We start from the raw sequence: 10617 nt of genomic DNA, 5'->3' as shown, positions 1-10617 counted from the left end.
GCGTGTTTATGAAGTTCCCAGGTGATGCCGGTGCTGCCAGTCCTTGGACCACTTTGAGAATCATGCTCTAAGCAGGTTACTGATTCTCTGAGTCTTTTCTTCACCTGTGAAATTGCCCTTCTTTCCTGGTTGATGTTACCATCAAATGAGATAAAGCCCTTCGTAAAGAATAAAAAAGACACACAGGGGGAATGATCAACTTAATGTTTAATAATCACTGCACCCGTGTGTGTTTCTCACAACCTACAAGGAATGTGCGCACGTTAACGCTGCAGCGGGCGCCTTAGGAGCGGCGGCTGTTTTCCTGTATCGACCGTAAGTCTGTCTGACTCCCGCACGACGTGCATGCTTGAGCCCAGCGGTGCCGCAGGGGACGGACGCCTGCCTGGCCCTGCCCCGGGGGAGCCTGGGATTCGCTCCTGCTGTTCACTCCACAGACACAGGCTGGATGACCCCCAGCGTCTGTGGTTTTTGTTACCCCTCATCTCCCCCCTACGCCTCCCCAAGAAAAAGTCGTCCCGTGAGTCACCCGGAGGCCCGGGAGGAGGCCACGGCTGCTCGGCCGGCAGCTGGCCACTGAGGGGCAGGAGGGGTGGTGATACCTCCTTGGGCTTTGAAGAGAAACTCCATAGATTCACAGACTCCCGGAACCTCGGCCTCTGGAACGTGTGCATATGATATACATTTGGTGTGTACATTTTTTATTTGTATTCACTCACAGGGTCAGCAAATATTTGTTGAATATCTGCTACGAAGCAGCCTCTGAGGATACAGCCGTGACAAAATAAAGTGCCCCTTTCATGGAGTTTATGTGTGTGTGATATTCACCCAGGGACCATACTGAAAGCCTACGATGTGTGGCGAAGTTTACAGTCTGGCAGGGAAGACAGACTTGTAATCACATAAATGAAGTAAAGTGTAATAGGGCTTGTGATGGAGATAAACACAGGGTTGGGGACAGTGAGTGATGGAGGAGGGAGAGGGCCCTGAGGAGGCGTCCCGATAAACTGGTTATTAAAGGCGGTGGCATTTCCGAGGTTGTCTAAGGGGAGGCCTTCTGCAAAGAGGAAGCAGCGTGCTGTAGCTAGGCACACGGGCACCTGCAAGAGGTTCCACAGAGTTGGAGTATCGGGTGCCAGGGCTGGAGGGGAGGCTGGAAAGGGCGGCAGGGGTCTGGGGCTTAATCCTGCCTTCAGGGTATCGAAGGGCTGAAGAGCTCGGGTGAGAGAGTGAACTGTGACAGGGCTGTGCTGTGTTTATTCTGGAGGACACGTGTGGAGAGAGCCAGTAGGAGGGCAGGACTGGAGGTGAGCAGAGGAGGCTGCACTAGCAGATGGGAACAGGATGCCGGCTGGAGCAGAGGCAGCAGACGCGGGCTCAGAGAGAGACGCTAAGCACGCAGGATGGACAGGCTTTGCTTACAAGTTGGATGAGGGACAGGAAAATGCCGAGAGAAAGCAGCATCTAGAGGAGTGAGAGTGTGGGCAGAAAATGACTTCTGCCCCGCACACGTGGAGTCTGAGATGCATGTTGGGAGAGCGCAGGACCTAACGAGACGTGTGAGGTCGAGAAGCCCCACACCCGGAAGTAACTGAACCCAAGTGAGTGTCGAGGTCGGGCTGAGGACGCGGACGGGCAGCCCGGTGGGCGCTGCGTCGTCTAACATGTGGAGGGGACGGGGCTGAGCCCCTGAAAAGAACTTGGAGGTGAGGTCAGAGGAAGACAGCAAAGGAGGAAGAAACAGGGTTTTGGACCACTGCTGTGGAAGCCAAGGGTGGAGAAAGTCCCAGAAAGAGCAGTCAGTGGTGGCATAGCTGCAGACAGGTCCCCACGAGGACTTGGCAATTTGGGTTCAAGAGAGTGAACGGAGCCCCTGCCAAGAAATAAATATTTATGGAACGAATGGGAAAGACTTGGGAGGTGAGACTCTGAACACCATCTCCAAAGGGCCATTGCTGTCTCGTGGGTTCACACCCTTCTCATTTTGACTCTTCTCTTTGTACCAGAAATCCCCTTCTTCCCAGTGATCAGTGAAAGAAATAGAAGGGGGTTACAAAGGAGTGGGAAGTTACACTCGAAATTAGGAGAAAACACACGTTCCGTTCTCAGAGACTTGAAGGAACTTCTGCAAGGGGTGATGCAAACAAGAGCAGATTCCAGGAAGCGACTGCAGACATTCGGGTCATCACACACAGAGGACAAGTGCAGCGGCCCTCAGCAAAGCCCCACACGCCCGAGCTTCGGCAGAAGCAATGCTCTCTTGCACACGTCACGCCAGGGCCATGCTAGGCACCAGGCTCGGTGAGGACGCTGCAGGGACCAAGACAGACAAGATCCCAGCCATCAGGGGTCTTGCATTCTAGTACGAGGGATGGACAATAAACAAGTAAACAGATAAACCAAGTAATCACAGAGTGCGATAAATGCTATGGATGACATAAACTAGGATGAGCCAGTAGAAACGAGAGCGTTACTTGAGACAGATGGTACTCAGTTTATCTTGCTGAAAATTTTCCAACTTTTAGTCACATAGCAGACTTCACGTGCCATCGTATTTATGACTGATCACACCTTGCACAGTTAGAATTTTCTCCTGTCACATTTCAGACAGCGCTCACTGGCAGTGGTAGGAGCTGGGGTAGAGGGCGTGGGGAAAACAATCCTGTGACGTGCTCCCCGAGGTTACAGCCCGATCCCCTGGCTCAGAGCAGCAGGACTGGGGAAAAGATGGGTCGCTGGGCAGGTGGGCACATCTCCACTGAGTACAGTGTGTGCACGCTCACTGCCTATGTGGGGACAGGCCTGTTCCTTACTGCTCCCAGAGCACACCCCTCTCCAGCCGCAGCAGGAATGCTCAACCCAAGTCCTTCCTGGAGCTTTGCAAAATGAGGATATGAGCTCAAGGATGAAGGTAACTTTTCCCTCCTGTGTGAAGCAGCTCGAGCGCAGAAATCCAGAACGGGGCCAACACCCCCAGAACAGTGGAGGCAAGAGGTGGAGGAGGGGAGCCCCGCTGCTCCAGCCGTCTCTGCGGCAGGTCCACCCTGCTGCTTTCACTGTGGTTTGGTTTCCTCAGCCTCTTCCTTTTGTTGCCTAAGCTGGTCCCCGTTGAAATTCTGTCATTGGCAACTCAAGTGCCCTAATCCTTATGATGCAGTCGAGGTCGCACAGAGCTGGGATCGTATCACAACGTATTCTGGAGTCGAGGTTATGCTGAGCAAAGCAGGGCCCCTGGCAGTGGGCTTTGACAGTTAGGGGAGGGGGCCCCATGCTAACCCCAGGGCAAAGATTCCCGCCATGGTTGCCTCACTCACAGGTCGCAGCTTCCCAAGGCTCCGAGGGCCACAATGGGCTTTTGGGGGAATGTCCGTTTTTAGCTGGGATGAGCTGAGCTGCCGTGACAAACAGACCCAAAGACGCTTATTGGCTCAAACACAACAGAAGTTTCTCTCATTCACATGCCAGACTGCAGCCTGTGCTTTTAGCTGATGGTGGCTCTGTCCCATGGGATGACTCAGGGATCCAGGATCCAACATGTGGCGCTACCACAGCCTAGCTGTCATCTACATCTTGCCAGCAGTAGGGGGACAGACATCACTTCAGGTCACATTCTGTTGGTGAGAACCGGTCACACGACCACACTGAACTGCAAAGGAGGCTGGGAAATGTAGTCCAGCCTCGCACCTTGCTATAACCCCCATTGCTACAAAAGGAGAAGATTTTGTCGGGCAGAAAAGTTTGAGAGGACTAAATGGAGGCACTCAGGTGCCTTGCTGTTTTAACTGGACAGTTCTCTGAGGGTGGGAGGGTGCTGCCCTGTGCACTGTAGGATGTTTAGCAGCATCCCTGGCCTCTACTCACCCGATGGTTGTAGCATCCCTCCCCCAACTCCCCCGCAGTCCCAGTCTTGACATCAAAAATGCCTCCAGGCATTGCCAAAGCCCCTGGAGCACAGTCACCAATGATTGAGAATCACTGCTCTAGACACTGAGAGCAATGTCAGAATCTTTGTCAACCAGGGAGGAAATGCAGTGAAATTACCTCCTCTCACTTTGTCACTCGGGAATCTCACGGCGTGGCTGCTGGTCTGTGCTCACGAGGCTGACAGACAGATTAGCTGAGGTGCCGACTTGAAGTTTCACAGAGGAGTGAATGATATGAACCCCAGCTCCTGAGTGCATGATGAGAACGACGTTAGGAGATTCTGCAGATGCCCGTCACAGCCAGGGCAGCATGCAAAGAAATGCTCTAAGTCCTTTCACTCAATACAAAACCCAAAATGGCACTGGCTTGTTTGCACAAAACAGGCTTTCTGAATTATTTGGTGCTGATTCCCTGAAATTTCTGTGAGAAATAAGATTTTTTTGATACCTTCTCTAACAGGAGGCCATATTTGTAAGCCCCTGGTGAGTTCTTGCTCTGGATGGACGTGGCGAACTAGGGCAGACCCCTAAGAACATATTTGTTTGCAGGAAATGGGCTGTCCTGGAATATCAGTGAGAATTCCTTGCAGCCTGGTGGAAACCGGAAGTACTGCCACCCAGCAAGGCATTAGAATGTCAATAGTGTGCTTTATCTCCTAGAAACCCAACAGCGCTGTTCTGACTTCACAGGAAACAGTTTTCAGGCTACAGCTGATGGGGATTCCTTCACATTCCATGGAGAACTTTGGGACACGCTTCAGGCTTCGGGCTGTAGTCCCCAACGATGAGCCTAGGTTTGTGTGTAGCTGCCGGTACAAACGTATTAGTTTCCTGATTCACTGGGAATATGCAAGGCTCTTGAATATTAAATAAAACTGGTTACATAAGTCTTTTATTTGAAATGAATACAAGGTCATAATCAATAAAGCTCACTTTGAAGCACTGCTGAGAAAAACGAATACAGACGTTTTCTCTGCTGCTGGAGTTGCACAAAGTAGCAGGTTTATGTCAGACTGAGGTTTGTGTGCAAATAGCTAAGCACTCCTTCAGAGGATGAGCAGTGTGGGTCTGAAGAAGGTCCGATGCCTCGCAGACCCATGCGGATCATTCTCTCTGAGCTTGAAAACACTAGGCTCTTCTGGCTTTTTACCAGCTGTATTTAGTCTGCAAATAACAATGAAAACCAGGCTAACCAATCTGGTGTTGCTGAGGGATGGTTCTCACGAGCCCAGCGCCCCCTGGGGTCTGGCCCTCGCCTCCTTCTCGAGCCCTGGCTGCTGCTGGCCCCGGCCTCCTCATGGCTACCAATGCAGCAGGACATGCCAGGCCCTGCACTGCCCAGATTTCTCTCCCCGGCAAACTCCAGAGCTCGATGACCACTTTGCCGGGTTTCGGGATTCAGGTCACGTGTTACACTTTCCAGAAAGGCTTCCTGACCTCCACTGGTCTCTCAAGAAGAGCTGGCCAGTCACTGCCCAGTGCCCCTCGTGCCGTCGACAGGCCTTTATCACCCAGGGCACTTTATAGCACTTTACTCCCCACACTGTGTGGATGCCTCGCCCCTGTTCGACCACGAGCTCTGAGGGCAGAGCCTGTGTCTTATTCCTCTTGGGAGCAGCAGTCCTAACACAGGATCTGGAGAAGGTTTGTTCAATAAGAATGATCGAACAAAGCAATGAACAGTAATTACGCAGCAAGTGCAGAGGCTGTCACGTGGCTCTTCTTGTTTTAAAAATTGTGGTAAGAGCCGCCTGTGCAGAGGCCCGAGGCCCGGTGTCTTCCCGGCACAGCGCTGGGGCAGCTGCGACCCGAGAGACGAGGGAGGGGCAGGAAACGAGCCCATCTCGATAATTAGTGCGACGCAGAAAACCTGATGCCACCTCTCCGGATTGTCCCAAGCCAATTACTTGCCCAGCTGTATTGTGGATTGACCTCTCCAGCCTCTGCGCAAACCAAGATCTGCCTAACAATGGCTCGTCCAAGTTCAAATACGGCCGGGCTTCAGGAAGCTTTTTGCAAAAGCCAAGCACACAGTCATCAATTTCAGGGGCTGCCGTCAGTGCTGAGAGTGGGGTTCCGACTTTCAGAGGAGCGGAAGGTTATTGGAGAAAATGGCAAGCTCAGGCCCTGGCCACGCCTCAGGCCTTTGCCTGAAGCCCGTCCCAGGTGTGGGAGTCCTACCAGTACCGGCGGGAAGCGGTGCAGAGCAAGGGGCCCGACGCCAGGCGCCTGGCCATCGCCGAGCGTGAGGCGCGGCCGGACCGGTGGGCCGACGGGCTGTGGTCATCACCCGGAACACCAATGAGCTGCACCACAAGGCTGGCACCAAGAACCTTCTGGAAATCCATGGTAGCTTATTTAAAACTCGATGTACCTCTTGTGGAGTTGTGGCTGAGAATTACAAGAGTCCAATTTGTCCAGTTTTATCAGGAAAAGGGGCTCCAGAACCTGAAGCTCAAGACGCCAGAATCCCAGTGTTGAAACTCCGCCGGTGTGAAGAGGCAGGCTGTGTGGGCCTGCTGCCACCTCACGTGGGGTGGTTTGGAGAAAACCTGGGCCCTGCCATCCCAGAGGAGGCTGACAGGGAGCTGGCCCTCTGTGACTTGTGTCTGGTGGTGGGAACGTCCTCTGTGGTCTACCCTGCCGCCATGTTTGCCTCCCACGTGTCTGCCCAGGGAGTAGAAGTGGCCGAATTTAACATGGGAACCACCCCCGTCATGAACAGGTTCACGTTTCATTTCCAGGGGCCTTGTGGGACGACTTTCCTGAAGCCCTCGCTCCTCGTGAAACTGAAACTGTTTCTCTTTTTTTTTTTTTTTTGCGGTACGCGGGCCTCTCACTGTTGTGGCCTCTCCCGTTGCGGAGCACAGGCTCCGGACGCGCAGGCTCAGCGGCCATGGCTCACGGGCCCAGCCGCTCCGCGGCATGTGGGATGTTCCCGGACCGGGGCACGAACCCATGTCCCCTGCATCGGCAGGTGGACTCTCAACCACTGCGCCACCAGGGCAGCCCCTGAAACTGTTTCTTAATTGCCCTGAGGAAGGAAGAAATCACAGCACATCTAAATACCAGGCCACCAACAGGAGAAACAGTCTTGTGGATGGTGAGCTGAATACTGAAAGGTCTGAAAATATCATCTGGAATCCAAACTGCTGATAAGTGATGGGGACTTAGAAGCAACAGTAGTAAACATGTTTAGAAGGAGAAGTCACAGAATTTCTCAAGTCAATTCATGTTATTTGGCTTGAACCTAAACATAAGATACCTCTGATGTGTTTGGTTGGTTACTGGGCGGGAAACAACTTTGTAATTAGATTGTCTAAAAAAAGTAATTATCCTGATTGTATTTTTGCTATTTGGGCAAAGATGGAAGTAGAGGGGTAAAACCCTGGTATTTGTGATTTCCGCGCAAGGGTTGCTGGAAAATAAAATCCCTTTCTACAGCAAAAAAAAAAAAAAAATTGTGGTAAGATACACATAACATAAAATTTACCATCTTCACCATTTTTAAGTGTACAGTTCAGAAGTGTTAAGTACATTCACAGTGTTGTGCAACCAACTATCACGCATGTCCAGAACTTTTCCATCTTCCCAAACTGAAAGTCTACCCACTAAGCACTAACTCCCCACTCCCTCTCCCCCAGCCCCTGGCACCCACCCTTCTTGGTCTCTGTGAGTCTGACGGACCCACACTTGAGGGCCTCACGTAGGTGGGACCATATACGCTATTTGTCCGTTCGTGTCTGGCTTATTTCACAATGTGCGTCCTCAAGATTCATCCGTGTTGCAGCATATGTCAAAATTTCCTTCCTTTTTAAGACTGGATAATATTGCATTTTGTGGACAGACCAGATTTTGTTTATTTACTCGTCTATCGATGGACACCTGGGTTGGTTCCACCTCTTGGCTACTGTGAATATTGCTGCTATAAACGTGGAAGTACAAGTACCTGTCCGAGTCCCTGCTTTTAGTTCTTTAGAGTATATACCCAGATTTCTGGATTATATGGTGATTCTGTGTTTACTAATTTTTGGAGGAACATACATGCTACCCCAGGCTAACACTTTACACTCATTATTTCATTTAGCGCTCATGGTAGCTCTGGGAGGGAAGACAACTATTACTCCTTTCTCAACAGATGAGGGAATGAAGGCAGAGAGCGTTAACTTGCCAATTTCATAGTCAATCAGTGGCAGAGCTGGGACTGAGGCTCACAAATTCCAAAACCCATGCTTTCGAGCCCTGTGTCATATTTGCTTTCTTCCAGAAGGGTGGGGGGCTCCCTCACTCTGATGGGCGAAGGACCTGCCTTGGGTTGAGGGAAAGGACCTTCCTAAATAAGAGGCATCCTGCTTGTAGGTGGTCACCGAGGTTAGATGTGTCCAGCTTTACCCCAGTCCTTCACAGGCTTGGATATTCTGTTATGAGGCTGTAACATGTCCTCTGGTGTTATACATCCTAGGATGAGACCGGCTAAGGAGCTGATGCTCAAGTGTGGTAATTACAAATTCACTGATTCAACTCTCAAAAACAACCTGGTTGTTGTGTATTCCTCTTAAGTGATGACTTAATATGGATAAGAGGCCATTTAAATCTGGAACAGATCTCTCAGATTTTGTAATCCAACCTCTCTTTTAGTGGTTCAGGCATGAAAGAGAGAGTTGGTTCATAATTTACTAAGTCATTCAGAAATAATCTACCTGTAATGAACTTTCCCCATCTGTCTCATCAAAGCTGATTATTTGGTAAACTGTGGTCAGCTCATACCCATACACATCACTGCATCAATAGACACAAAAATTCCCTTGCTTAGTAGCCACTGGACATAAAGACTTGGGGCAGAGAAGAAAGGCCAGGGATAAGACGGAGAGTTCATGCTTTGATGTACCTTCTCTGTTCCAAACATACAGCAGTGACAGATAAAATACTGAAATAGAAAACCTAGATATGTATACCTAGATAAACTCAAGGATAAGATGAGTATTTGAAGATAGAAAAGATCCAGCAGAAAAGAGATGAGTACTCCCTTTGCAGAAATGCAAAACAGAGCAGACGGCAGCCTGGGGTGTGCTGTGCTCTGACCCGGAAGTCAGCAGAACTGATTGGGAGTTTGATCCTATGGGATAAAGAGAACTAAAAATTTTCCACACAAGGCTCACTGCTGGAAGTGAGAGGCAGAGTAGGTCATGAAAGGAAGTTGGGAAAAAATAAACAACTATTGCTGATTGCCACCTGGGGAGATGGCGTTTCCTAGACTGTGAGACTGGAGAGGTAGGGACACAGAGATAAGCCTCACAACCAAGCCTCCAGTCGGTATACTTCCTGATTCTGCATGACTCTGAAACCACCGTGGGACGGGGGAGGCCCAAAATGTCACTGTAGGACTATGGCTTAGCCAGGGGTCAGGTGTAAGCAACCATAAAACCACTAGGCAGGGCAGAGCAGCTAAGCCGGTGCGCCACAACTACTGAGCCTGCATTCTAGAGCCTGCGAGCCACAACTACTGAGCCTGCATGCTGCAACTACTGAAGCATGCATGCCTAGAGCCCGTGCTCCGCAACAAGAGAAGCCACTGCAGTGAGAAGCCCACGCATCGCAACGAAGAGTAGCCCCTGCTTGCTGCAACTAGAGAAAGCCGGTGTGCAGCAATGAAGACCCAACACAGCCAAAAATGAATGAATGAATGAATTTATTATTTTAAATAAATTTAATTTATTTATAAATTAATAATTTATTAATAATAAATTATTTAATTTATTATTATTTTAATAATTTTTAATTAAAAAACCCCACTAGGCAGGGAAGTATGAGTCCGGGATAAGAGAGAGAGAGGAAAAAAAAAAGCTTTCCAAGAAAATAAAAAATTGGAATGTGAATCCACTCCAAATTCACACTTTGGAACAGACTGATAAAGACTTCAAAATAAGTATATGTGGCATGCTCAGAGAGATACAAAAAGGGATAACTTCCATTTTAAAAAAGAACAAGAAAAATTCTTAAAAAGCAATCAGAAATAAAGCAGCAACAGGTGATGTTAAAAACAAATTGAAATCTTCAAATATTTTGGGGGGAAAAATCGACAGCCCGCGCACGTGATCCGCTTGTCACCATCCCTGTGGACGACTCCCTCCTCAGATCACTTTCTCCTCTGCTAGGCAATCGGTATTGGGGTCAGCATTCCTGCTCAATTCCTAGGAAAGGCTCTCAGGGCTCAGGACCACCACCCTCTCCCAGAACAGCCCCCTCGGATTCAGGCCACAGTTTCCGCAGGAAGTACACGTACTTAATGAGGAGTCCACCTGGGCCATCTCTGCCGACCTCTGTCTCGGTCTGCGCTTAACCCACTTCTAGCTGTTTTCACATCCACGTTATGGGGCCGCATTAGTCCTTCCCTAATCTTGCAGCTTCAGCAGTGCAACTAGAGCCGCCCAGGATATTTCCAAAATTCGTCTTGGTGAGAGAAAAACCTCCGAATACACGTGTGAAAACTCTGGTAACTTCTAGTTCCTTCCCTCTCTTGGTTTCTCCCTCTTACACCAGGAGCATTCCGTGGATTCTGGATCCCTCCTGGCATCGCAGCTCACAGCTGGGAGCAGGCGTGAGTGCGGGAATGAACCATGTCATGGACACTCTATGTAACATACGTAGAAGCTGGGTGCGCGGTAGCAATGGATACTCAAAAAGGTCTTAGGAC

General features: G+C 50.0%; 1 pseudogene; it reads left to right on the top strand.

The window, feature by feature from the left end:
- The first annotated feature begins 3531 nt into the window (after positions 1–3531).
- On the top strand, positions 3532–7365 carry LOC101275064 (NAD-dependent protein deacylase sirtuin-5, mitochondrial-like; annotated as a pseudogene).
- Positions 7366–10617: the final 3252 nt, after the last annotated feature.

Source organism: Orcinus orca, chromosome 19, assembly GCF_937001465.1.
Source record: "Orcinus orca chromosome 19, mOrcOrc1.1, whole genome shotgun sequence".
In the NCBI taxonomy this organism is placed as follows: domain Eukaryota; kingdom Metazoa; phylum Chordata; class Mammalia; order Artiodactyla; family Delphinidae; genus Orcinus; species Orcinus orca.
The sequence above is the reverse complement of the archived record's forward strand: the minus strand, read 5'-3'. Positions and strand labels throughout refer to the sequence as shown.